Source organism: Globicephala melas, chromosome 12, assembly GCF_963455315.2.
Source record: "Globicephala melas chromosome 12, mGloMel1.2, whole genome shotgun sequence".
Lineage (NCBI taxonomy): Eukaryota > Metazoa > Chordata > Mammalia > Artiodactyla > Delphinidae > Globicephala > Globicephala melas.
The window spans coordinates 88593606-88620375 of record NC_083325.1 but is presented as its reverse complement, the minus strand read 5'-3'; the positions used below and the strand labels follow the sequence as shown (position 1 = coordinate 88620375).

At 40.7% G+C, this 26770-nt stretch overlaps 1 protein-coding gene across 26 annotated transcripts in view; it reads right to left on the bottom strand.

Annotated features, from left to right (window-relative positions):
* The window catches only part of MYT1L (myelin transcription factor 1 like), a 407540-nt gene extending 388884 nt beyond the window's left edge, over window positions 1-18656 (bottom strand). For 16 of the 26 annotated variants that reach the window (XM_060309907.1, XM_060309898.1, XM_060309915.1 and 13 more), the window contains exon 1: window positions 13345-13838. The gene's annotated coding sequence lies outside the window, so the exon portion shown is untranslated. The other 10 variants (XM_060309910.1, XM_060309903.1, XM_060309908.1 and 7 more) reach the window with 7 other exon arrangements.
* Window positions 18657-26770: the final 8114 nt, after the last annotated feature.

Sequence of the window (26770 nt, the reverse complement as noted above, 5' to 3'; positions counted from 1 at the left end):
GTTCAGGGGAGGCCAGGCCCTCAGCCCCTCACTCCCCTTGCTGGGTCTGACACTGGTCAGGGGGACAGGAACAAATGGGGAGGTGTAACGAGCCCTCTGTCCCCCCCCCCCAATTAAACACAGATTGTGCGCCTACTTTGCCTCAAGCTTGAGATCTCCTTTAAGACACACGTTGTAAAGGATTCGAGAGGAGACATCCTCTCCCGAAGGAGCTTGAATCTCTGTCCTGGTGTTACTTAACCAAGTCAGCCAAGCAGAACCTCTGAACACCAGTGCCTCAGTGTGCAGCGGCTCCAGGTTATTACTGGGGTGTGCCCGCTGCACCTCCTTACCATCCTTAGGTCCCTGGGCGAGCTCATGCCTCAGCTTGCAACGCCTGTGAATCATAACACTCCATTACAAGTACCGAGTATCTAATTGTGTGTGACAACGCTGCTCGGACGAAGCTCAGATTTATGGATGGCAGTGAGGAGAGTCTGCAATTTCTGAACACTGGGAGAGATGCTGCCTTAAGCATCTGGGCTTTGGAAAGAGAGTTTGCAGAAAGGGTGGAATCTAAGGGAACTTAGAGCACGAGGCCAGAGCTGGGACTCCCATCCTATAAAGTCACCCTGTGGTAGCACTGACAGTATGTGCCTCCCCGGTCCCTCCTTTTCCCACTCTGTCCCCATGTATGTTTGGAACCAGACTGTTTGCTTTTCCACTTTTTGCTTCTACCTTTGGTTTCTGACTGGATTGACCACCAAGGAATAGAACCACAATTTATTCTCCCTCCCCAAGAATATAGCACTTCTGAGATTTTCTAAGGTAGCTTTTTTGATAGTTTCATTCCATTATCCGTTCTTCCTATATTCAGAATGGAGGCAAAGCCTGAATCCGGTTAAGTGAGGACAGAAAGGAACATGTTCATCGCACCAAGGGCACTTCACCCACACACTGTGGGAGGAGCCTCTTAGGACAGGTAGGACCCTCAGAAGTGGAACACCAAGAGGTTCTGGTCAGAAGGGGGCTGCGAGGAAAAGGTGGAAGATGGGGAAGAACAGGAAAGAAAAGAATATTTCTTTGCTACTTGGCTCATTAGCTGTTGGTTGGGGTGCATTGTTTGAAAAGAATGAACGAAGCAGAGAAAACACAAATTGTGGGTGGCCTGGGCATTGAGAACAACAAAAAAAAGGAATGGAATCGCAATGAACTTAATACCCGAGAAATGACTTAACACTTTGCATTATTTTTCAGAACATACACATGTAAGTATTAAGGATGCATCTTCTACATCCACAGCCTTCAGTACATCAATGAGGACAGGGTGAAGGAAGTAGTCATTTGTTGTTGTTTATTTCTGTCCCTGGCACAGTGATGGCATTTTTATAAAAAAATAAAACTGACAGAATCAAGCACGCTGTCTGAAAATCTCAGCTGGTGTACAATGGAACTTTGGAACTAAAAGGCGATCCGTGGTCCACAGGCCCTTTAAACGTGCTCTTTGCCACCCTCCTCTGGGATGTGTGACTCTCTGCAGGGGCAGCTCTCTGGGGGGGTGGGTCTGCAGCTCAGTGGAAAGAATGCCTGCTTCATTTCAGCAGGATCTGCGAGCAGATAAGAAATCTGACATTCTGAAGAAGGCTTTGCGTAAGCGTGATATAGGGTTATAAATTAGTTTGAAATAACTAGTTTTTGAAAAAGTTAGCAAAAGTGTAAGGAGGAAGTCTGGATGTCTTTCCTCCAAGAGCCAAAACAGGAAAAGACGCTACTTGATACCTGATGTCCTTCTGGATCCCAGAGGACCTTTGGAGTAAGGGACAATGGGTTCACGCTGCAGAAAAGATTCAGGGGGTGTAGCTGCACAGCATGGCTTTGGTCCTCCCGTGAAGCAAAATGAGGGAGAATAGTATTTATATTTTTACTCTTGGAGACATTATACATTCTGTGAGTCATGCTTAAATTTGATCTTAACATAGAACAGTAGACTATTACTAATTTGAAAGCCATAATGAAGCCTGAATTGCATGGCTTATTTATCTTTACACATAATTTCATAAACATATTTGGGGCACAACCCTTACTCTGTTATAGAGCTCATTATAAATTTGTCTCTGTAACATACCTCTCTCTGTGGAAAAAAAAAAATCCTTAACTCGACATAGAGCTTTCCAGAGAAAAGAGGAAATAACTATTCCCATTATTTTCTTAAATGTCTTCTGTTTTATGAGACACCTCATGGGATTACTTTTGAATACCTCAAGACTGAATGTCTTCATTCTTTTAGTTCATCATTAAGTAGAATGATAAACCTCTATATTGTCATATATTTAGATCAAATTCTGTAAATAAGCGCTGAGCCTACATAAAATCATGATTGTCAGCCCAAACAAGTTCTAAATTATAGATACAGAGACTCTTCAGTTACATTCACATTTAATAAAAAGCTTTCATTTGGGGGTTTATTTTCTTAAGCAGTATATATGTTTAATAACCTGAACTCTGTAATGAGTATGTTATTTTGCCTTTTTATAATTATAGAGATAATAAGAGTACCCATCATCCTATAGCTTCTTGTAGGCTTCACATTATAAAATCCATAAGTAAAGCATTCAACGTAGTGCATTTGTTAATAAATATTAGCTATGATTATTATTGTCTTTATGATGTTTTCCTGAGAGTCTATTTTTCTCATATAATACCGAAATTTTGATCTTCCGAAAGTATGATTTTACCAGTTGACCCATCTTTACAACATCCCACTTTAAATTAGAATTGGGAATAGCTGAAGCACACATCTTAAGCATTTCTCTATTGTCCATGAACTTTTCTCTTGTAGGCTCCTTTCCTCCCACTTCTTATTCTTCCCTTCCTTCCAGCCCCTTCTCCACTGGCATGCAGAGCACTTTTCTCCTGTTGCATCTTTCCACTGTCTCTAGATGGAGAAGCATTTCCCAACGCTTAGAGAAAAGTTATGCATATGGCATTCTGAGCTCTTGATAGAGCGGATTTTGTATTAAATGAAACACATTTTCATTTAAAATTTCCCAAAGGGGCCTCCTTGGTAGCAGCGACCTGGAAAGACTTCTGTGACTCAGGTGGGAAGTCTGAGTTTCAGGTGTGCGCAGGGAGAGCTGTCTAGCATCGCCCGTGGGGTGAGTTCTCCATCTCCCTCCCTCCCCCATGATGGGCCTGTCATTCTTTTCGACTTTAGTGGGACATTTTGAGGACAATATCCAGCCCACTCTTTTACATTTCTGAACATACCATTGCCTACCGTGGTGAAAACTTAGTGTTTATTTGTACTCACAAGGTCTCATCACTTTGGATGCTTTAGGCTACCAGAAGTAGGACATGAATTGTATAATGGATGTTAGCTGCTAAAAAAGTGTGCTTAACCTGTGTGTACCCAGGCTGTTACTGCTATCTAAATACTGCTTCTTGGAAAGAAGGTGAGGCAGAGAGCCAATGGGGCTGTTTCTTCAAGCGTGGAGCCTGTGAGGTTAACGGCATACACTTTATTTTCCTGCAGCGTGGCAGGTGGAGAAGACCCACCACCACCAGTCAAGTGGAGAGAAGCAGTGCAGGAGTAATAGGGCCTGCGCAGCACGTGAAGTGTGTGAATCCACCAGGACGACTCACCGTGTATAGTCGCCATAAAGGAATACTTGCCTAAAGCAAAATAAAGTCATAGTCACAAAGCAGATACAATCAAGAGAGAAAAGAACTTAAGAGGAATTTGGTTTTCAGCTACATGTCTTGAGTTTCACACACAGTCCAGTGATTTCTGTAGGTGACCAAGAAGCCTCTGACTGGGTGAATCCCATGTCGGTTCCACTGACCTGAGCAATCCTAGATCAGACCCACTAATCAAAAACAACACCTCCTCTAAATCTTCCAGGCTATTGGCCTTAGGCTCGCTTCCTGCTCTTCCTTAGAAATGATCCCAGTCAAGAAGCAGGAGGTGCTGCTGCCCTCTGGCAGGGGCACTGCCTGCAGCCTGAAGCCCCACCGCTGCACAGTGACACCTTTGCACAGCAGACCCTGCCCAGGGGTGGCAGATACAGAGACACACAACGTTAGAACCAGGAAGGAACTGAGAGGTTATGGAGTTCACTCCCCCATTTTAAGCAAAGATCCTGAGACGTGGAGAGTAGAAATGACTTGTTTAAAGTCACCCCCGAATTATGAGAAGAGCTGAACTAAGATGAGGTACCTTCACGTGAGCTCTGTCATTGTCTAGGTTAGCTACAGATGGGGAAATCTCACTGAGAAAATAAAAAGGAATGTTTTTTAAAAAAGGAAAGGATGCCTAAGGATGACTAAACTGTATAATATTAGGTGAAAATCCCCTCTGAGCAGTTAACGGGAAAGAGAAGGTCCCTAGTGTCATTGGTCATTTTCAACATGTTGAAGAATTTTACTCAGAATTTCGTAGCACATGTGTAATCCAACCGATATCACCAAGCTAGGGGCGAGTTCCTGAAAATCAGTAAAGCGGTTTGTTAGTGGTCCTCCTAATGCTGCCCTTGGTTACCTGAAAATCCCTGGGCAGGAGCAAGTTGGGATGCTGATGCACCTAACTTACAACCAGTGGGCACATTCCCATCAGGGAGAACGGGGCCGGGGCCAGGGTGTGGGGTGGAGAGCAGGCAAGGAACAGGGTTGTGCAGAGAGGATGAGACGTGTGGAGATCAGGTGCTGAAGGTCGTTTTCTTCTATAGAGTCCCATTTTTCTAATGCTGATTGCCGAGTCAGCATCCCTCACATTTCAGTAATGCATCTGAAGCTAAAACAAATGATTCAATCTGCATATGCTGGATTTTGAAGCTGTAAAGCACCAAGTACACAATATCCTTGGCCATACTGTGCCCTGTATGCATCCTGCCTCTAACCCCTGGCATGTTGACAGCCATGAATATTTATCACAGGCTGAGTGTATTTTCTAACTTCTTCAAAATTGAACATACATGAAATGTTACATATTAAAAATGAGAAGCCACATCTAATCTCACAAATCTCACCGTCCTTCCCACCCAACTGACCCCTTTGATGAGACACTCTTTTGATCACTAACTAGATGAACAGGTGGCGGAGTCCATTTGTAAACAGGTGTGTTACACCGTCCCTGGAGAACAGACACAACACTTCTTGGCTTGCACTATGGGTGTGGGTCTCTTAGGGAAAAGGATTGTTTTTGAGCTAACAAAATCCCAGTAACAGCAAATTAGCTAAAGAACATTTGGGCAGTGAAACTACCTCCATTCTTGTTCTTGGGACTATGAAGAGAATGGCAAAAGATAAGGAGGATTCAAAACACAAAGTTTGTGGAAAATTCCAAGGGTTAATTCACTACCAAATGTGCCATGTTCACCAAAGAACGATTAACAGATGAGTTTGAAATTTATCTGAGCAAATGATTAAGATTTCCTTTCCTGTTATATACAAGTATCTACCATCAACCAGCACTTCTCACTTTTACGTAATCTCAGACTTCCATTTGTAAGCAAAGACATGCAGTTTTTTGATGTCTGAGCTACTTAAAGTTCCAGACTCCGAGAGAACATAAAATGCTAATTCTAATCTAACTTTTCCTTTACAAAACTTAATCAAGGGGAAGGATAAATTGGGAGATTGGGACTGACATATACACACTACTCTATATAAAATAGATAACTAATAAGGACCTGCTGCAGAGCACAGGGAGCTCTTCTCAATACTCTGTAATGACCTGTATGGGAAAAGAATCTAAAAAGAGTGGATATATGTATATGTATACCTGATTCACTTTGCTGTACAGCAGAAACTAACACAACATTGTACATCAACTATACTCCAATAACAATTAATTTTTTTAAAAGTTGGGGGAAAAAAGACTTAATTGAAGGTTCTTATTCTGAACAGATCTGCCTCCAAGGGACTGCAGTAGAGTCATCTGAATGTCTGAATGCATGACCAGTTTCTAATTTGAATCCTCTTCTTCTCTTCCCCTCGATGTCTCTCCAGCCAGTGGTGAGCCTGTGGATGACCAGGTCACTGCCCGCATCCACCCTGCTCATTTCCCTGCGTCGAGGCCGAGCGTGACGTCACAGACCCAAGTCAGAGGTGAGTGAGACCCCACTCAGTGGTGATCTGGGGCTTAGCCATGCCTTCCTCAAATGTTCTGCTGCTGATCTCTGGGATCAACAGCTTTAAAATGTTCAGAAATTGCAAAACAGACACGTGACATTTACCAACCCTCTTTCCTCAAAACAGAAATTTGTTTACTGTTTCACGCATTCTCAGGTAAGCAAAGACTTGTTCAATTGTAACTGCATATCATAAGGGGACAGCTAAGATATACATATATAAACCATGGTGAATGAGGACCAACTACCTAGAACTCTCACAAACTTGGAGTTTAGATTTTATAAGAAGGAGATAAACTTAAATCATATATTTAATCAAGTAGAGAAATATGGTTATACAATGCCATGCAATCGTGAGCTAATTTTCAGAATGATCACCTGGATCCCTGAAGTATGAATCATCTAAGAAAGGGACATCAACGATTATCTTACTCTCTTATTAAGTGAGAAAAATGGTTTAATCTATTTCAAAATGTATTCAAGAAAAAGTAGACATAGAAGAACTGTGATTACTAAGCATATATTTATATACATATATAAATATATTATGTATGTTATATGTAATATAACATGTGTTATACATGTATAATATAATATACATATAAATAATAGCTATATTATGTTTATACTTATACAAATATTCAAATATATAAATATATTTATATAAATTATATTTATAAATGTATGCCATAGGTATATACTATATATTAATATATAGTTATTATATGTATGTATGTATGTCTATATACCTTGACTCACTGTGGGTTAGAAATTTATCATAGTGCTATCTCTTTTGGTTCTGCACACAGTAGGTGCTCAATACATGCAGGGTGTATGAATTGCTCATTAATGTGCTAAACATGAAGGGAGGAGATGAGTTTAAGGAGCTACCCCTTTAATTTTCAGCACTGACTGATATTTTTTCTTCCAGGAGAAGATGGTGAGGGAGCCCCTGGGCTGCCCTTGTTACTGAGTCTAACGAGACTGTTACTAAACTGTTTTAAAACGCAGAATCTAAACATGATTCATAAATTTGCAAGTTGGGTTTGAGAGAGGAGAACAAAAGGAAGAATCTCTACCCCAGCAGCTGGAATTCCCACAGAGAGAGACACACTCCCCTGATCTTAAACCCTGAGTCAACATCTGTCCTGGACATAGTGGCCCGAGGGCCACCCCACCGCCCAAGTTCACTTGGGCATCTCTTTCTGCTTCTCTGGGGTTCTCGGGTTGGGAAGGAGCTCGTGGGAGGGGGCAGGGTTTCACTCATCACGTGGCACTTATTCATACCACATTGGCCACAGGAACTCTACAATCGAGTACCACATTTATTCTTCTGATAATATAGTCCATGCCCTAAAAAGAGCCAGTGAAGAAAGAAGCTTCCCTTAGAAAAGAAAGGAAGGAAGGAAAGAAGGAAGGAAGGAAGGAAGAAAGAAAGAAAGAAAGAAAGAAAGAAAGAAAGAAAGAAAGAAAGAAAGAAAGAAAGAAAGAAAGAAAGAAAGAAAGAAAGAAAGAAAGAAAGAAAGAAAGAAAGAGAAAGAAAGAAAGAAAGAAAGAAAGGGAAAGAAAGAAAGAAAGAAAAAGAAAGAAAGAAAGAAAGAGAAAGAAAGAAAGAAAGAAAGAAAGGGAAAGAAAGAAAGAAAGAAAGAAAGAAAGAAAGAAAAAGAAAGAAAGAAAGAAAGAAAGAAAGAAAGAAAGAAAGAAGAAAAAGAAAGAGAGAAAAGGAAAAAAACAGAAAGAAAACCAGTTACTCTTAAACGACACAGCACTATTCTGGGAACTGTGACCATTCTCGCCAAACTACAGGACATGAGGTCAGATTTTTGAATCCAGAAAATGCAAATAATTACGACTTATCATATTGGCCACGGAGAAATCAGAACCACAGGATTTCTCAATGCAATGCATCCATTGCTCATGTGTTCAAAGTGCAGTGATCACTGCTTCCTAAAGGAAGCCAGCAAGTCTGTCTGCAGAGATGAGGGCTTTTAAGGATGAAGCTACAACCAGCGCCATGAGCACATACACCAGTACAGTCCCATTCTCGCCATCCCTCAGCCTCACCACACATCCCCCCTCTTTCCTGCAACTGGTGATGAGCACCACCCAGACAACAAACAGCTGGACGGATGCCAAAGGGCCATACCTCCGTGGTCTACCGTGCCCTTTTTAATCAACTTCCTAATTAAAAAATGCCATGCTGGCATGAGGTATGAAGGGAGTAGGCTTGGGATACTTCACAGAATAGCATCCCTTAATCCTAGGGTTATGGAAAATCTGTGTTCTTACAGATGTTTATGAGTTTTCCTGGTGCAGAGATAGATAGAATCAATTTGCTTGTGCCTGGCCCTCAAGATGTATTAAATTTATCCTGAAGGAAACTGGTTTCTGAAAAGCTCTTGCCCAGATGCATTAGGCAGGTGGGAGTTTCAGTGAACCAGAGGGTCCACTAGCAGATGCCGCATTGATTTCTGAACGTTCACAATCTAGCCGACCGCTCCAGAGCAGACTTGATTTGATGGCTCTCTCTGGGGTGCCCTGCAGACTCAATTATTTCCACAACCAGTCTGGCTAGCATTGTTTCATGGCGACCATGCTCTATGCTTTCAGCTTCTGATCAGATGGTAACAGGCGAGTGGATCCATGTACCAGGGAGGGGAGCTTGGGCTAAATTTAAAGTCAGTCTCTAAGAACTGTCCATCTCTTTTAGGGTTGAGTGATGTGGGAGCCCTTGTGATTGAGGGGTCATTCTGGCTTTTAAGAAAGCATTCTGCTGAGTGCCATTAAATACACTGAGTCCAGGCATGAAGATGCTGCTCAAAACAGTGTTTGAGCTAGAAATCCTCTGATAAAAATCTTCATCAATGTACTAAAAAGAACCCCTACCTCATCAGTTATTAATCCATGAGTTGTTTGATTTCATGACCTAAGTCCGACATCCCAACCTGAAAACATCTCAGGCAAATGTCCAACAATCTTGGGGTGATTTTCTCTAAAGCCATTTGATTGCACCATGTAAGCAGTCAGACTTTAGTAAAAAGCAGTCGGTATGTAACACTGAGTCATAAAGTTCCTTTCAACTATACAATGAGTACCCAAATTCATCTAAAACAGGTCTACATGACACACATATTAATCCAATGGCTCAAACACTGTCAGCCTGCACACAACATTTCCACACGGGCATTTTAAAAACACATATATACATGCACTTAGCAGAACCTTTGAAGAGATTAATTGTAGTTCCCCCAAAGTACAAAAATACATCCTAGTACAGAATTTTAAACAAATAAGGTCAATAACCTTTTGAAAGAAAAGATATTGATACTCTCGTCATTCCCCGTCACTGGGAACCCACTGAAGAATGGCCCTGGACCACCCTAGGCACAGAGACCCCCCGTATCCCGACCTCTCTTCCCTTTGGAATTGAAGGGCACCTGATTTCAGACTAATATTTTGGCCACTCACTGAGCTTAAAGAAATTTACTATAAAAGGCTACTTTTCTTTCTAAAGTTTATCTGTTTATCTGCAACCTTAGAACTAAACTAAAAAAAAAAAAAAAAAAGGAAAAGAAAAAGACAAATGCCCTTAGAAACCACATTTCCAGTTAGGCACACATCACCATATTTCCAGCCCTGGGACTTTTCACTGTCTTTGAAGGCAAGCCCTTCCCAAGTCCACAAAACCAGTGTACCCGAGAACCAGTGTGACAGACAGTGGCGTAAAGTAACTCTGTCAAGTGGAAACTAATATGACATGATTTTGGCCCTCAAAAAAAAGCTAGACTCTACCTCTGAAAGGCAGCCAGGCACAAAGAAAGCAACGTGGTAGGTAACAGTCAAGTGTTCTCTTCTGGGTGTAAATGGACACGTTGAGGTCAGAAAATGAATGCTGATAATTTGCCCCAAGAAAGTTATAACCCATTGTAAAACTACAAGGAATGATTTTAATCATAGAAGGCTTGGCTCAACTCTAAAATAAAATACATCAATGGAAGAATAAAAGAAATATTCTTTTTCTCTAGGTAAGAGTTCACGAATCTATTTTGAAATAATTTGGTATTTAATACTGTTTGGGTTAAATTAAAAAAAAAAAACCCTCAGTTGTTTTCTCATCCTAGTTTACCAGCAAATTTAAAGATAACATAGAAAAAATTGATTATATATATGTATACATATATATTCTTTGATGTAAAAATGCACAATTCAGCTATTACGCAAAGCTCAATGTGACTATTCAGAAACTTCAAGTATGAGGGGGAAAATTATCAAAACCAAGTATCGGAAGCTGCATATAAAGGGTTAAAATGTTTTCCAATATCTTCTGTTTGAGGTTTACTTTTATTGAAGGTAGTTTTTATTTTTTCTTTTTTGGAAAGACATAGCTTTTTTAAACAGAAGAAATGACCCTCCAAAAAGTTGTATTTTTTATCAAATATTCACTGTCATTGTCTAAAGCAAACAGCTGAACTAAAGCAACTCTGTAAAAAAAAAAAATTAAATTAAATTAAAAAGCCTCAAAATAAAAGCAAAATAAAATCCTTAAGTGATTTTAAAAAATTCAGGAACCTATAAAAAGACAGTTAAAGGATAGTAATTTCTACTTAAGTCCTACCTTAAAAGCAGATGAAATAATTAGGTCAGTTAAAATGAAAACCTTACCTTTTAAGGAGAATAGGGATTATGAAAACAGGATAGAACTATTTATCAGTGAATTTCTTGAGATGAAAGTATATTTAACTAAATATTAAAACACCCATATTGCAGTACTACAGTCACAGAATTATATAAGAAGTGTGTGCCACTGATGACAATAGAAAATTAGGATTCCAGCAGGCTTTAGACTTATTTCTCAATTCAGAAGACTGATTTGTAAAAACAGTCTCCATTTTTCTGAAAAGAACTGAAAGTATCAGAGCTTGTGCTAATTTTTCTATCTCTTATCTGTAGATCCTACAGATCAATAGAAACTTCAGTTCGATTTGCAAAATCTCCAGTAAGTTGCTGGTTAAATTAGCTAAAATTTTCTTCCAGCTAGGAAAAATATATACCAGTCAAAACTAATTATGTCTGGGCTTTCATTGAAACAACATTTGCTAATTTTACTGGTCTGGATACACTGTTTCAGAAAATATTAATTAAACACACTGAATAATGGCTGCTGTAAATTTCTGAAAACAATAATCTCTAAACAGTTCATTTTCACTCCAGACAGACGCACGGAAGATGGATGAAGCGGCTGCCCCAGACCGGCAGCAAGGCCGACCCTTTTGTTACCCACCATCGGAGTTGAACTTTGCTCCACTTTGGGAAGCGGACCTAACGCTCTGGAAACAACAAGGAGAACAGGACATATTTACCTGGAGGGACCGGCAAGGAGAAACCTGAAGAATGGCAAACAAAGTGGTCCGAGTGAACGCCCTGAGCCCGCATCCCAGGGGCTCCTCCGGCTAGGCCAGCCTCCGAGCCGTCGTTCCCACGGCAGCCACCCCTGCTTCCATCTTAGGGACTCACCCAGAAAATTCTCCAACCTGCTCCACGACTACAAACTCTTCTGCTTCTGCACGCCCACCATTTGTTCTCCGTGCATCCAATCAACTTCCCACCGCACCTCTTCTCTACCGGCGCTCAGACCCGGGGCCACTGCTCATCTGTATGCTAATTATTTTGCCACATGGACAAAAGTAATAATGCTTTCAGACAGGAAACTAACAGGCCTGAAGTCGGAGATGGAAATTAATAAGTTGGCACCACTAAACGACGGGGCCGGGGCATGCGTGCAGCGCCCTGCCTGGCGCAGGATGTGGAGCCTCCATTGACAGGAGCCTCGGACGAGATGGGCTGCGAGCCCGCCCGGCTGTGCATCCGGCACAGGCTCCCTGGGAGACCACAGGGCTGCAGCAGAACAACATCAGTGGCAGACTGCTGACTTACCCTGTCTCGGGCTGCATCCTTTAAGCTCTACAAAAACATAGCCATTTCCCCAAATCCTAGCCTGGGAGGGAACTTCATGGCTGAGCTAGATATTTTTCAAGTTAGAGCTATGGCTTAAACCGATCATTTCTAACCTGGATGTTTATTAAGCTTCCAACACAGTCAGGCAAGATTGGGGATGCATGCTGTATGCTTCTTACATTGTACCCACAGGCCCCTAAACCTCTAGAGCAGAATGTGTATCATGTGCAGCGCCGTATTTCATGTAATAGATGAGAACTGTAAATACCAGAGTCAGGCTGTTAACAGCCACCGGCTAGGCTGTATGTCTAAAAATACCACCCCCGCCCGCCCCGGCCCCCACCCCCCACCCCCCGCACACTAATGCTATGGTAAATTCACGCTGTGGCCAAAGAGACCTCAGAAAGTCAGCTGAACCCACAATATTTTCCATGGTCCTATTGCTGAGCACCAAAACAACACAGAAAGAGGTTCCAAGCCTGGCCCCCCACCTCTTCAAATGGGAGAACAGTTACACAAGAGTTAACGCCAACTGACTCTTAAAATCTCTTTCGGGTTGCCAACCGCACTATGCTCTGTTTCAGTGTGAGCTTCTTCTATCGTGTTCTTTTCAAACAAAAGACATAGAACTATTCCTCTAAGAAAGTTCAAATATTATCAACCTCTTAGCATGGCTGGAAGAAAACAAATGTCAGAAAAAGTTTTATCTGAAAAGGCAAGAGCAAATAAGATTTCAAACATACAAAAGGGAACATAGATATATGACTTTCATTAACATCTTTCCAGTAAAAAAAATTGCTTATTTTTTACGTGCTTCCTGAGTCTAACAACACATGTTTTCCCCTAGCCGTAGTAGCCACACCACTGCGCTCCCTGCAAGCCTTGCTCCTATCACACTCACTGCTCTGAAAGGCCATATGAAACCATAAAGGCTGCTTAGCCCCTCCCACCCTCCCCCTGGACGCTAGCCTCAAATACACAGACTCCTGTTTAATAACAACTCCAGGCAGCCTGCACACATACCGGGCTCCCACAATGATATTAAGGTGGAGAAGAAGCTCTGTTGGAGAAAGAGTCCTTTGTTGACTCGTTTGTACATCAAACCAGGCAATTTTAAGAACTGTTATAATTTGGCATCAAATAAGAGCTGAAGATAGCCAGGTAAGCAGGAGACAACTATTTGTCCAGGTACTTAAGAGGCCAATGAAATAATTCTGAAGAGCTGCAAGTTGCAACAATCAGATAAATCCTAGGCAACCGTTAAGTAGAAAGAAAGAGGTACCTTTTTGTAGGAGAGTTGGTAGCCATCCAGCACAACCCCGATCTGCAGCCTATTTCTCCACACACGCAGGGCTATTTCTGCCACAGAGAGACCATGGCACATGTTGATCACACTTGCCTATACATTTCCACTCCATCGGCCCCTTCCCTCCAGTGCCGCCACTCTGTCAGCTCACTGTGCACAGGGAGAGTGGAGGGCAGAGTCACCACCGTGATAAACCACTGCAGGTTTTCCCCAGAACACAATGCTGACTGTGGTTTATGTGGGGAGGACGACACGGAGCTCCGAAGTTGCCAAGAACACCTTACTCTAGCTTTCAGAGGTGATTCCTCTAAATCCCGAGCGTCTTGCCTGATGTCTTGAGACCAGACATACTGGTTACTACAGAGGTTACAATTCCCTTCCCATCCAGCCCTGCTGGAAATCACTGCAGTCTGAGAGCAAGAGACGCTTTAAGAGACTATCCTGTACCATTCCGTCTTCTCACAGCACAGCACCCGTCACACTTAAACTAAAACATTCCCCCCCCCCAACTTTTCCAATAATCACCACGTGGGGAGTAAGGATTTTTTAAAGAGATACATTTTAGGAAAAATTTCCTAACAGAACAGCCCAACACAGCAATGCTTATCAGTATTTCCTCACATAATAAATAAGCATTTATGCATCCTTTCTAGTTTTATAACACCTGGCTTACATTTTCTCTGCCATCTCTGATTACTTATACAGATACCCTGAGGACTCATTATGATGTCAAAGCTTAACACAGTTTCATTGTGAAAACAGGCATAGGAAAATCATTGTGTATGCTTGAACAATGCAGGTGTGAAAGAGACACAGAGAGAAGAGAGGGAGGCCAAAGAGACAACCAGGGGCAGAGTTAAAGAGGGAGGACAGGGGAGGGAGAGAGAGAGAGAGAGGGGAGGGGGAGATGGGGGAAAGAGGGAGGGAAAAGGAGCAACAGAGAGAGACAGAGAGACAGGAGGACACAAAGCATATACTCCAACTGAAACCACGTTGCACTGAAACATAGCCTAATGTTAGAAGAATGTATGTCTGCTACCTTAAAATAATCTGACATCAGAAAAAAATCATACAATAAATTACTACGAAAGTAAAGTAGTATATTCCTTGTGCAAGTTATGATCATTATAGGCAATATTTCTAATTTGTTGGGTATATGCCAATTAAAAATATATATTTTTTATATCAGCCATAATATATGGATGTTATTTACCCCTTACAACTTCAAAATAAAAATTTTTTAATTATATAAATATTTTCTTCTTTAAGTTTGTGCTATCTTTTCTCCTTAGTTTAGTTTGGAATAAGGTGTAAATCAATGTAAGGTAAGAGTTGTGGTAAAGAATACACTATGATGAAACGTATTTGGTGAAAAATATGTTAATCATTTTCAAGTTTTTGTTCAAGTTTATCCTCTATTACTCTTTTCTGAGGAATGCTACACACTTTTCAAAGAAAACAAAAAGAAGGCATTCATGAAAAGAGGTTTTTAAAAAAGCTTGAAAACAAGAAAATGCATAACACTATTGCAATCAAATTATGATACAAAGTAATTTGATTATTAGAATTTAGCAAAACTGAAGATCTCTCTTTCTGAATCTGCCATTCATTTGCTTCCTAGACAGAGTTCTGGTGAGAACTTGCATCAAGGTAGACTCTATGGCAAAGTACTAGATGCATTTGAAAAACTGGTTATTGATTAGAAAATTAGAGCCCTGGACTCCAGGGGCCATCCAGCCAAGCCACACTTCAACATCAGGGCAGTGGGGTCGTTACAGAAAAGCATCCTGCTGGTCCCTGTTACTCCACCGAATGGGGGTCTTAATATAAAATATTTCAGAGGAAATACAATTTTAAGTTGTCTGAAGTTAAAAATGTAGGTACCAAATTGTTTAATGAGTAAAATTATTTTAGATGATATAGTATGTTTTTACAAACAATACTCTCCCTTAAATTAGATTGCCTCATGGGTAGAGTCGGAAATCTAGTTTATACATGTGACTTTGAAAACATATTTAGGCAACAAAATGAATTTTTCTGAGAAGTGATTGGATTTTTTTATCAGACATGTGAAGTATTTCTAAAAGCAAATCAACAAATAATCAGATTTTTAACTCTAAGTTTTGAATTTTAAGTATAGTTTTAACAAATAGAAAAACTTTAAGAAGATTTAAGCCTGCAAAATAACTTATTTTTTCCTTAATCTATTGAAAGCTGGTATATAAAACAGACAGAAAACATCAGAGGGTGAAATAATTGGGTGTATCCAGTAATAAGGTGTGAAATATAAACATTTTTGAGGGTGTAAAAAATGAATAAGTTAGGTGAAAATAAGTTAGGTTAAAAATATGATAGGAACAATGAAAGCTATACGTCGAAGAGGCCCATTCTCTTAAAATATTCACATTTTCCTAAAATCATGCTCATACAATCCAAAGGAAATAATGTACTCATACTCCTTTAGGAATTTTTGTACACCACACATACATGGTCACAAATTATTGGGCCTTCAACCTTGATCTCATCATCTAACACAAATTTATGAAATTGGCCTAAGTTTTGCTGAAGGATGCAAGTTTAACTCAAGAAAAGTTGAAATTTATGTTTTCTGTGTACTTTCTGCCTTATTGGTCTATCTGCCTTATTGGTAATTCTGGCTCATCTTTTCAAAAATGAAATTTTAACAATAATCACATAAGGATTTTCCATTTGAAAAGCATGTCCACATAGTGTTCATAGGTTTTTCAACTCACAACTACATGTATGCAAGTAATTTTAATAAAATCATGTCTAGTAATTTGAAAAGTAGGGTAAAATGTTTATGTGCAACATAAAGGTCTAGAGATTGCCTATCTTTTCTGCCACACTCTTCAGAACATCCCATTGTGACCATAAAGTCTGCTCCGCCTTCTACCTCAACGAGTACAATCATTAAGGTGATGAAACTGAACCATTTTCCCATTGCCAGTAAACTAGTAGGAAGTCAGTCACTGCTGAATGTAATTGCTATCAGCAGCGGACAGCTCCCGGTGCTGAAAGGGAAAGGGAGAGAAGCCTTGCTCACAATAGCTCACTCAACCAGCCTTTGAAAAATCACAGCAAAACTGAATGAGGTGGCAAGTGCTCAGGCTGAATAGCACTGTCGACAGAACAATGGCAGCCAATTCCAAATCCTACTATAATCACATTAATGAGATTAATCAGTGAATTAGCAGCAGTCAAATGTCAGGGAGGCAAGGAAGAATCCAACCAAGATTGGTAATTAACTTTTTTGGAGGGGGGAGGGAAAAAATCGACTGTGCTACCTCATAGGTTTCTCAAAAGTTGACAATTTTGCTTCACAAATCTGAAGACTATATGTTATGATCAAAAGGCAACATATTACAATATAAATCCAGGTATCATATTACTGATGCTTCAACTACAGTCCTCTGAGAAAAGTGATGTCACTTTAAATAATCTTCATAAATTATCAGCCTTTTACTGTTTTTAACTCTTCAAGTGTAAAATTAATGTTTAAAAAAGAAATTATTTCTCTAATACTCAAGCTAAAATATAAAAAAATATGGCTGATTTGAAAAGAAGGATTATATAATAGCTGCTATTGCTTCTGAGAAGTCTATGATACTGTAGGGAGAGTTTTAAAAGTGCCATGAAGTAAAGAACTATTATGCAAACAAATCAGCTCTGGTCTACTGTTTTTAATTTTAAAAATTTATTACTACAGTACAACTTTAAGGAGAATTTTGACCAATTGACCTATTGCCTTTGAGGTGATAGAATCATACACTTTCCTTTAGGTCAACTAGAAAAAATAAACTTCCTTTTTTCTAGAATGCATCACTAGCATGTATTATATACAATCAACACTCTGGATTCAAAGTTCTTGAGAGGTGAAAACTTATAGGTATGAGTGGTGCTGTTTTTCAAAAAGGAGTATTGTGCAAAAACCCTTTTTATAATTTTTAAAATAATCCCATTTTAATCTGTATGGAATACACACCTTTATTTATCATTTAAAAAGCCACATGAGTTTCATGAAGTTGAAGAATTAGAAAGAAAGCCTCCCTTATGCATGTAAGGGTGGTACTAGGGTGCTTTTGTCTATGAAGTTAGTTTTGTTCAGTAAAAAATACAAACACTTAAACAAAAAGCTCCTATTATAACAAACATTTTTACTGTAAGTAAATAAATAACTTAAAATTCTATAGATTATATTGTTTTAGTGGTATGAGAAACTATCATGGCTAAATTAATACTAAATTGAAAATCAGAGCTCTATATTTTGAATAGCTAGCCATTATATGAATATTTATATGTGTATAAATTTATGGCCTTATTCTGATCTATCCTGAAGATAAAGTTTACAGTTTGAAATTTTAGTTTATTAATTTAAGTTGTGTTAAAGGCATACTTCTGTTACAAATGAAACACTGTTTCATTATTATGAACTTGAAATGTTTCAGTTACAGTTCAAAATCTTATTTGAGTTTCTCAATTTAAACAATATAAGTCAACTTTTTATCATTAGGCCGATATAATATGACATTGAGAATGTTTTAACAGCCTTTGTAAAAAATGAATTGCTTTATTTGCAATGTCAAGTAATCCAGTAAAGTCTCTGGGAAGTTTTTGTTTCAATATCCGTATATCATCCAAGTACAGTCCATGCAGCAAGGTCTTTTTTATAAACAACATCACGGTTACAGCATGCAACATGATACCCATTTTGCTTTAAAGAGAGACTTCTGTGGATTACAAACTCCTAGCCCAGGAACACTTCAGCTACCAGCCATGTTATGAAATAACTTTAAGAAGGAGCAGACAATAGGCATTGCAGCACCAGCCCTTGAACTACAGTAAAACAGACCCTGTGCACTAACCCCCAGAATTAACCTAACGAAGATCACGTACCTCACAGCATGACCACAACCGCTCACGAGTGCGACACGCTCAGTGTTAGTAACTGCGCTGACTCAAAATACACAGAAAGCAAACGAGCCCTATTCCACCCCAAGTTTGAAAGGATGATGAGGAATATGCCTACCACCGAGATGCAGAAAAGGCTGCTTTTTGTCTTCAGTGAATATTGATATCATAACCCACAGTCCAGGGAGTCAAAAAAATTAAAATACACCCACCAACAATGAGTACAAAAACCAGGGGGCCTTCAAGAAGACTGCAAGGAAAGCTCTCTTCTTGTTTAGTGTGCAGTAGCTTAGGGAAAAAAAATGTCGCCGGGGCAGGAATGACAAATGCGGTGCGATAGGCTCTCAGGCCTGAGGGATCTGTTTTACTTCCACACACATCCCCTAATGCACACACTCCCACTCATCCTCTCGATATGCTTTTTTTTTTCCACATTTTTTTCACGAGCTCCAAATCCCCGGCATATGACCTTCTGTTAAATAGATAAAAAAAAAATTGCTTATCAGTCATGCAAATGAGGCTGAATTCATTTTCCACAACAGATGGCCTCATAGATAATGATGATGGAGGAGAGAAAATTGAATGTCTCTCACAAGGTGGCCATGGCAACCGAGAGCAGAATAATATCAATAATAAGCTCACTGCATAATAAGGTTGTCAATCCCACAAATCAAAGCCTCCAGCTAAACCAGGTACACCTCCCCAGCTAGTTACCAGGTAAATAAATATATACGTATGTATTGCATTTCGCAGTGACCATAAAAATAGCTAGAATTTTAAACGTTTCTGTGGAAGAGTGTGTGTGTGTGTGTGTGTGTGTGTGTGTGTGTGTGTGCATGCAGGAGCATGTTGGGGGTAGTTGGATGATGAAATGACAATGTGACATGTTTTTTCTTTTCTTTTTCGTCTATTATATTTACTGTAAAGTCCTTGGTTTCACGAAGGACTTTTTTAAATAGCCATATTGAAATTTGGGATGTGGTGCGTTGCAGTCCGTACTCTCCCCCTGCCTCCACCCCCGTCTGATGTGTGGCTGCATTGATGCAATAGCAGCTCGCCTCAGGCTTCCACCTTGGCTCCCAGGGGGACATCCTGCAAAATGAATCAGCAGCCATCCTGAGCAGGCTGATTAAAATGAAAATGGCAAGGCACATGTCTGGGCGGAACTGGAGCTCAGCTCTGCTGCCTGTCTGGCAAGCATGCTCAATATAGCTCTTGCTAATAATGGCTTACTGCCTTTCGGTTTTTAAAAAGGTATCGCCCTTTTCCCCCTCAACCGACTGGTGTTGCCGTGTGTATGTGTGTGTGTGTGTGTGTGTGTGTGTGTGTGTGTGTGTGTGTGCTTGTAAAATGGATTGTTCAATTCTAATTCTCTGCTGCTCACATGCAGACTGCCTGCCTGCCGACACCAGAACTGTGAAACTGAACTTACCTCCGTCTTTCTTCTGGGGAGGGGGACAGTTGATAAGCCTTGGGGTAAAAGAACCAGTTGTAAATTCAAGCTGCCTAAAAGACCAAGACAACATTTTTTACACCTAGAAACAATAATTTCTAACCAAATCCTGGACAACAGACCTTGTGACAACTCTAACGCTACCTCCCAGGTTCACAGTTGGACCCTCTGAAATGCAGCCTCTGAAGAAACCTATTTCTATCTCAAGCATTTGCAACCAGCCTGTTACTGTATCCTAGATATTATGCAACACAAAGCATCAAAAACAGAAAAATGAAAGGTGACGAACTGATACAATAATCTAACAAAATTTCATAAAAATGTATCTCTGGCTTTAAAAAAATTCTCAGGTATAGCTTTAAGATTGCCCTCAAATAAACTATACTTTTCAATATCTCTGACAAATTTTTCAGGGTTTTTTTTTTAAGGCATTCTGGAAATTAGAACATTATCATCTCTCATGAAAAATGTCTTAAAAATTAGAAGCAAGGGTTTTTCTGAATCCATTCTATCTCACTTTTCCTATACATTTCACTCTACATCAGTACCAATCTTCCAGTTTTGCTGTCTAAATGTCCCCTTTTTGATTTCTTTTGGTAACAGATGCATGAGTTTTATGTGAAATCAAATATATGTGTGTATATATACGTATATACTTATCTTTATATATTTATTATATACACACTTATTTTGCCTTTAGTAATCCCTGTCTCTGAGACGTGATCTTTTCCATCCTGCACTCCAGCCCTGCTGCTGCTGCAGTGTGATTCAGAAATCAATAGAGCTGCCCTAATGGAGACTCCACTCGGCACTCGGCTAAGCATCTGCAGTCTCTCCCTCCCTCTCTCTCTCTCTGTCTCCTCTCTCTCTCTCTCTCTCTCTCTTGCTCTCTCTCTCTCTCTCTCTCACACACACACACACACACATAGAACTAATGACGTCTGTGCAGCTTTTTCAGCTGATTGGGCACCACATCGGATGTTCTATGGAGCAAAGAATAGGAATCATTTCTAGTCTGTGGAAAAAAAAAATGGGAGCATGTATTCTCCTGTGTCTAAGACACAGATCCTGAGCTCCCCAGACAAGCAGCCATGCTGATAAAGGACAATTCTTCAGGTTGTGTGGTCATGATGCAGTTAGGGAGGACTCCAAACCCATTGTAGAACTGTAACCATAGCACAAAGGGAATTTTTCCATCTTATAAGGGACAAAGCCTTCCTCTAAACAAGAAGCAGAATAAAATTTACAGAAAAAAAAAGAATCTTTAGGGCAAATAGTGAGTTCCAGTACACTATTTAAGGGTTCGAATATGTATCATTATTTAAAAATACTTCCAAATACACATTTAAAATAAAGGACAAATGAAAAGAATATATATGTACACATACATACACACATATGTAGTTATTCCCTGTGAGTTTCTCTGCCTTATCTTAGTTGTGTTAGCAATAAGTTCAGTTTTTTAAGTTAAATTTATCTCCAAATATCTTATCTTACAGTAAGAAAGAAATCTCTAAAGGATACTAAGCCATGGTATTTTAAACCACACATTTACATATGTGAATGTGTTTCTTACACACATGTGCATGTCTATGGAAACACATTGTCTATTAGACACTGGGCTCCTGCACACATGCAAAGATGTGTGCACAAGCACACACAACACACACAGAGGCATAACCCCACTTCGTGAACTCATGGTACCTGAAGCTGCAGGCGTATTTCCCTGAAATGACAGGAGTGCAGCACCTGGGGTTTTACCTTAAAGGGGAGGAATTTCTGGGCTCTGCAGCAGGAAGCACGCCTTGCCCTCACCACACTGCCAGCACATGGGCTCACCCTCTGCTTACTGGCAACAACTGCCCCAGACTGGCTGTGGCTCCAGCCAAGCATTTGTATTCTTTCCAGCCACCCTCTGCGTAGCCTTAGAGTTTGAGATTGCAGCACTCGTATGGCCTAAGAGGAGGGGAAGAAATGGATGAATCGTGAAGCCACAAAGCACACAGCAGAGCAGCGTTTCAGCCGGCATCTTGCCGTTACCTTGTAGGTTCACTTAATAAGTTATGATTTCTTAGAAAATGGAATCTGCTCTGCAGTATGGGACAGTAAATAAAACCCTTAAGGACACACCACAAGGGCTGGGGAATACCCCAAAGGCTATTGAAATGAAAAATCTCTTTGTAGTTTGCAATTAAATCATACAATGAAACATTTTTTGCCTCCAAATAGCTATCAAACCCTTTCTTAAATTATTTTTAATATATTTTATGCTGCCCTTAGAAGTTCACTGTACAGATTAAAGCCTTTCTGTATTAGAAAATTCATAGCTTATCTCCATTATTTAATTAATTAGTAAGAGAATATGAATTGGAATATGCAGCCCCTTCTAATGGATATGTCCTCCAGTTTAATACAAAAAAAAACAAACCCAGGTCCTTTTGCGTCTTGAATTATAAAACACACAGGTCATATCCTACGCTGTGTTTCCAGCCATCTAATGTATGTTCTGATTGTTCCGACAATAGATGGATCTCTCATAGTGTAAGAAGGACTGTCTCTTCCTTTCAGTTCTGGATTTCTGAGCAGACTCTGGTCTCTGGTATCTACAGGGGACTTTCCATTTCCTCACATGCCATTTTTCACACCAAGGCTAAGACATGGGGGTAGCTCTCCATGTGAAGCAGGAGCATGACCTATCTGGGTCTTGGTTCAGGAAGCTCATGAGATGTCCTAAAATATCTTCTTTGCTTTAGTTCAGAATTATATCTGCATCAGTGACAGAGTGGTGTGATACACAGAGGAGTGTTAGACTCATGTAGGACAGCAGCAAATAGAATGAAATCATTACAGTGGGTAGAAAATGGTTAAAATGGTTATAATCTGGAATCCAGATATTTCTGTATCCCAATGTATGCTATGCAAAAATAGGCACTAACATAACCCACTCCATCAAAAACTAAAATTTCCGAGTTAGACATATATGAGATAAGGGCTATTTTATTAAGCTATCAAACAATGATACAGATGGGAAACGCATTCTCACTGTGGGGAATTGGCTTCAACGAATCAAAACATCTGTAGAGTGCTTCAGGAGCAAATAGTTAAAAGGAATATGGTTTAGGTGATTAACTGGAAAACAGAGGAATGAGTAAGATCCGGGGGTCGTATCACAAAGAAGAGCTGGCATATCAAGTACAGTTATGGGCAGAAGGAAGTTGGTTGCATAACCTCAGTGACCGAGCTGGATCAGAAAGGACAGGCCATGAACTCATCGTTGTGCTTTTGTGTCTGTATTGAACTGACTATCCCATTGCATGTTAATAGATATTGGGGGAGTCTGGAGAAATAAAGCATCCATATTCAGATTTTTAGAGAATCTATGATTTTATAGAGCTGGCCTGATTTTATACAACTGGTCGTTTTCTTGGCAAAACATCTAGGTATAAATTGTATCAAATGTGATTCTGAGATCTGAAAGGCCATTGAGAATTTAAGGTTTAGATGATGACAGCCAGCAAACTAAGATTATCTATAAAAGATTTTTATCTCACCCCCAAGTTCATAATTTTAAAAACACGATCTGCAATTTTACAAAAATTAGTACTATTCAATTAAGCTTTGGTAGCCCAATAACTTCACAAACATCTGCCTTCCAACAAGTCTTTCCAAACTACCTCTAGGTTCCTGATCTCTTGTCTCTGAACAATCTTGCATCTGGAGTCTTTATATCATGTATTCTCATCCTTGCGTCATCTGTTTAATGTCTCTACAACTGTTTGAGTTACTTGAAGGAAGGGACTTATCTTAGCTTATGAGTACATAGTAACAGTGCTGGTACAAATCAGGTGCTTATTCAAAGTATTCGATTGATTTTCCAGTTCACTTATGGGTCTCATCACTACAGTAAAAACAGATATATGCATAGACACATTTTAGACCTTTACCTTATTTAGAATTGAATTTTTCTTCATTTTACTGGGAACAGTATTAAGTATCAAGCATATCTAGGATAGATTTAGTACTGAAAATCATTCAGAGAAAGAGAATCTAGAAAAAACACGAATGCAGAGAAGATACTAGAAATTGACCAGAGGAGAAAGACACCACGTCTGCTCTTCACAGCGTAGTGCGCTTTTTCATTCTCTTTGAGTTTCCAGCATGTGAACCTCCTTCCTATACCTAGACCCACCCCAATATCTGAGTCTCCTTAGTAAGTAGGGACTGTCTCTCACTATAGATACTAAAATTACTAGATATTTATTTTCCCGACTTCCCTTTCAGCTAAGTTGTGGGCACATGACCTATGATTCACCATTATGACATGCCCTTCCTAGACTTTGAATTGCAAGGTGGTTACAAAGGAGCATGGCCCTCAAAGCTTATTCTGTGGTGACGGTGGCAGTTGTAGCACAATTAATTTCCTGGAGAAAGAACAGTGTGTCTCATGCTTATGGTGGTAGCAGCACTGTCCTAACTGGACCAACTCTACTGCATACTTTTAGGGATTGTTCTTAATGAGCTAACCTTGAAGTCTGATATTGCAGACATCCTAGTAGTTCTATCTTTTCTACTTAAGGCAGCCAGCTTATTTGCTTGTAACTACATACACAGAGTGATACATGTATTGATACTTAGGATATAGCAGACACATCAAAATAGGGGAAATTAAGGTTACTTATTTCACTTGGGAGAGAAAATCTGGCAAGTTAGGAATTTGTTTCTCATGGTACCTGCAGGCAAAGCAATTAAGTGATCATCCATGGCCACATGTCATGATTTGCTGAACTGACAAAGAAGGCTCTGTTTGATTTGTAGAACGGAAGACTTTTGGTATCTGGGAAGAGATGTCTGATATGAGCCCCACCATAAAGATTCCATGTTCTCATCCAGTCCTAGAAATGAGTAGATTCCCAAACCCAGGGCATCTAAAATGAAGGGTATCTTTGAAGAAAGACCTTGCAGTAACATCATGAAAATGAATGATCTTTCTCAGATGGCCCTGTAGCTGTTTCTCAGGGTAATGATATACAGGAAAAGGGAAACACCCAGACCTCATGGGTGTCACTGGACCCTGGCTTGCCTAAATTCCTGGGAACACAGAATATCACGTGGTCCACTGGGTAAAGTGGGGACTTGTGGGGAGAGGGACCCATGACACATTAGCTCAGGGGGACCTTAAACTCTCCCTACCTTTTCCCCCAAATTCCTAGGGGAGGACATGAAAAAGACAATCAACGATCGTCAGAATCTCCACCTTAGATCCCTAACAAATGAGCTGTCAGCACAGTAAATCAAAAGCACTGTGGCCTTGCTGGAGAAGTCACACATGTAGAGTCATCAACCAAGTCTGGAAGGATGGAGCCACGGGGGTTCTCCTCCTGTCCCCTTTTATTCATTGACTTGGCAGGTACGGAAGGCAGGCGCCCGGAGGATGGCTGTGACTTACTGGAACCCTAAGCCAGGTTGTCATTCCAAATGTACTTTATTCAAGGAAATCAACACAGTGTTATCCCCACAAGAGATGGGGCCAGGTGGTTTCCCTTCGTGTATTGGGAACAACAGTATATCGCCATGGTCCTGTCTCAGATTAAATTAATTCTACATCTTTGCAGGAAACAGAATCATCTTCCCACCCACAGGACATGAGGCTGGCCCACTATAGCAATGACAGCATGCTAAAAGGACCCAAGGGTAGGGGCTAGGGTTCCCTCTAAATTTCTTAGTAAATTATAGTCTCACCAGAGGCCAGGAGGCAAATTCAATAAAAAACACAGGGACCTGCACCATAGGAGTTACTGGGGTCTGATTGTCTGGGCATGTCTAGGTTTTGTCTACAAACAGAAGACAAGATGTTTTGCTCTGTGCTCTCTGCTTTCTCTTTTTGGGTCTTCATGTTACTGGGGGGCCAGGCCAAGGAGGATGTATGGTGCTGGTTGAGGAGCCTGATCCCAGTTGCTAGGGAGCATAGGGAGACTACAGTGCAGGAAGGAGGGGAGGGGAAGTTAAAAGGAATGAGGGGGTTCCTGAGCACCTTTCGGTAATGCCAGGTTCGTAGGTAACAGCTACAGGGGACAAGAGGCCCCCCGCCATGCAGACTGACACTGGGGCTCGGATCTCTCAGTAGGGACATTTGGGGCATCCAGGGAGGTGAGCCACTGTCTGGCAGGGGTGTGGCTGAAAGCAAAGGGTGCAGGACAGGGCAGGCAGGGGCATAGAGTGAATGTCTGTGGAGAACTGGCCAGCAAAAGGAGGGTAACATTCCACTGCGCTTCTCTCCCTTGCTTCGTCACATGTGTTTTACAGGGTTTTGTTAATTGTCTCCTCTCCTCTCTTTCACCCGTGGTTTTATGGTATTGGTGGTCTATGGCATTCAGAGGATTGACATGGATTTATGGCAGAACAGAGGAGGAAGGACACACCCTAGAGATCCTGGGCTTGCAGCTGGCACAAAAAATTGGGGTTGCTCCTTTCTCAGGAGGGACCAAGAGGCTATACAAGTTCTTTTCAGAGATGTGTGCCCTCGTTGGGCAGCAAAGGCTAGCAATAGTGGGCATCTGTTCCGTTTCCATCCCTCCTTGAGGAATGTCCCTCCCTGTGAGCTCTGCCACATGGGTGGGACAACGATGGCAGCAGGTGGGGGCCTGGGTGACTGCAGCAGGTCTGACGCCCGAGGAACCAGTTAAGATGTCCTGAGGGAACTCGCTCAGCTGTGTGGCACGAGCACTGTTAAATGCTGCACAGCCCTCTCTCCTTGTCCTCTGCTCCCAGGCACTCTGTGAGCTCCCAATATCTTGTTAATAAGCTGCCTTTTCTGCTTAAAGGACCCAACTGGTTTCTTTTTCTCAAACCAAAGCATTCTGACAGCACAAAATCACGAAGACACAACAGCACCCACACAAAGATGCTACTCCTCCCACAAGATGGGAGCCAAGCTACAGAGCAGAGTCTCCCCAGGGTTTACCTGACAGCAGGGCTCTAAGCACCACTAATACCATCACCCACAAATCCTGGGCTAGTGCC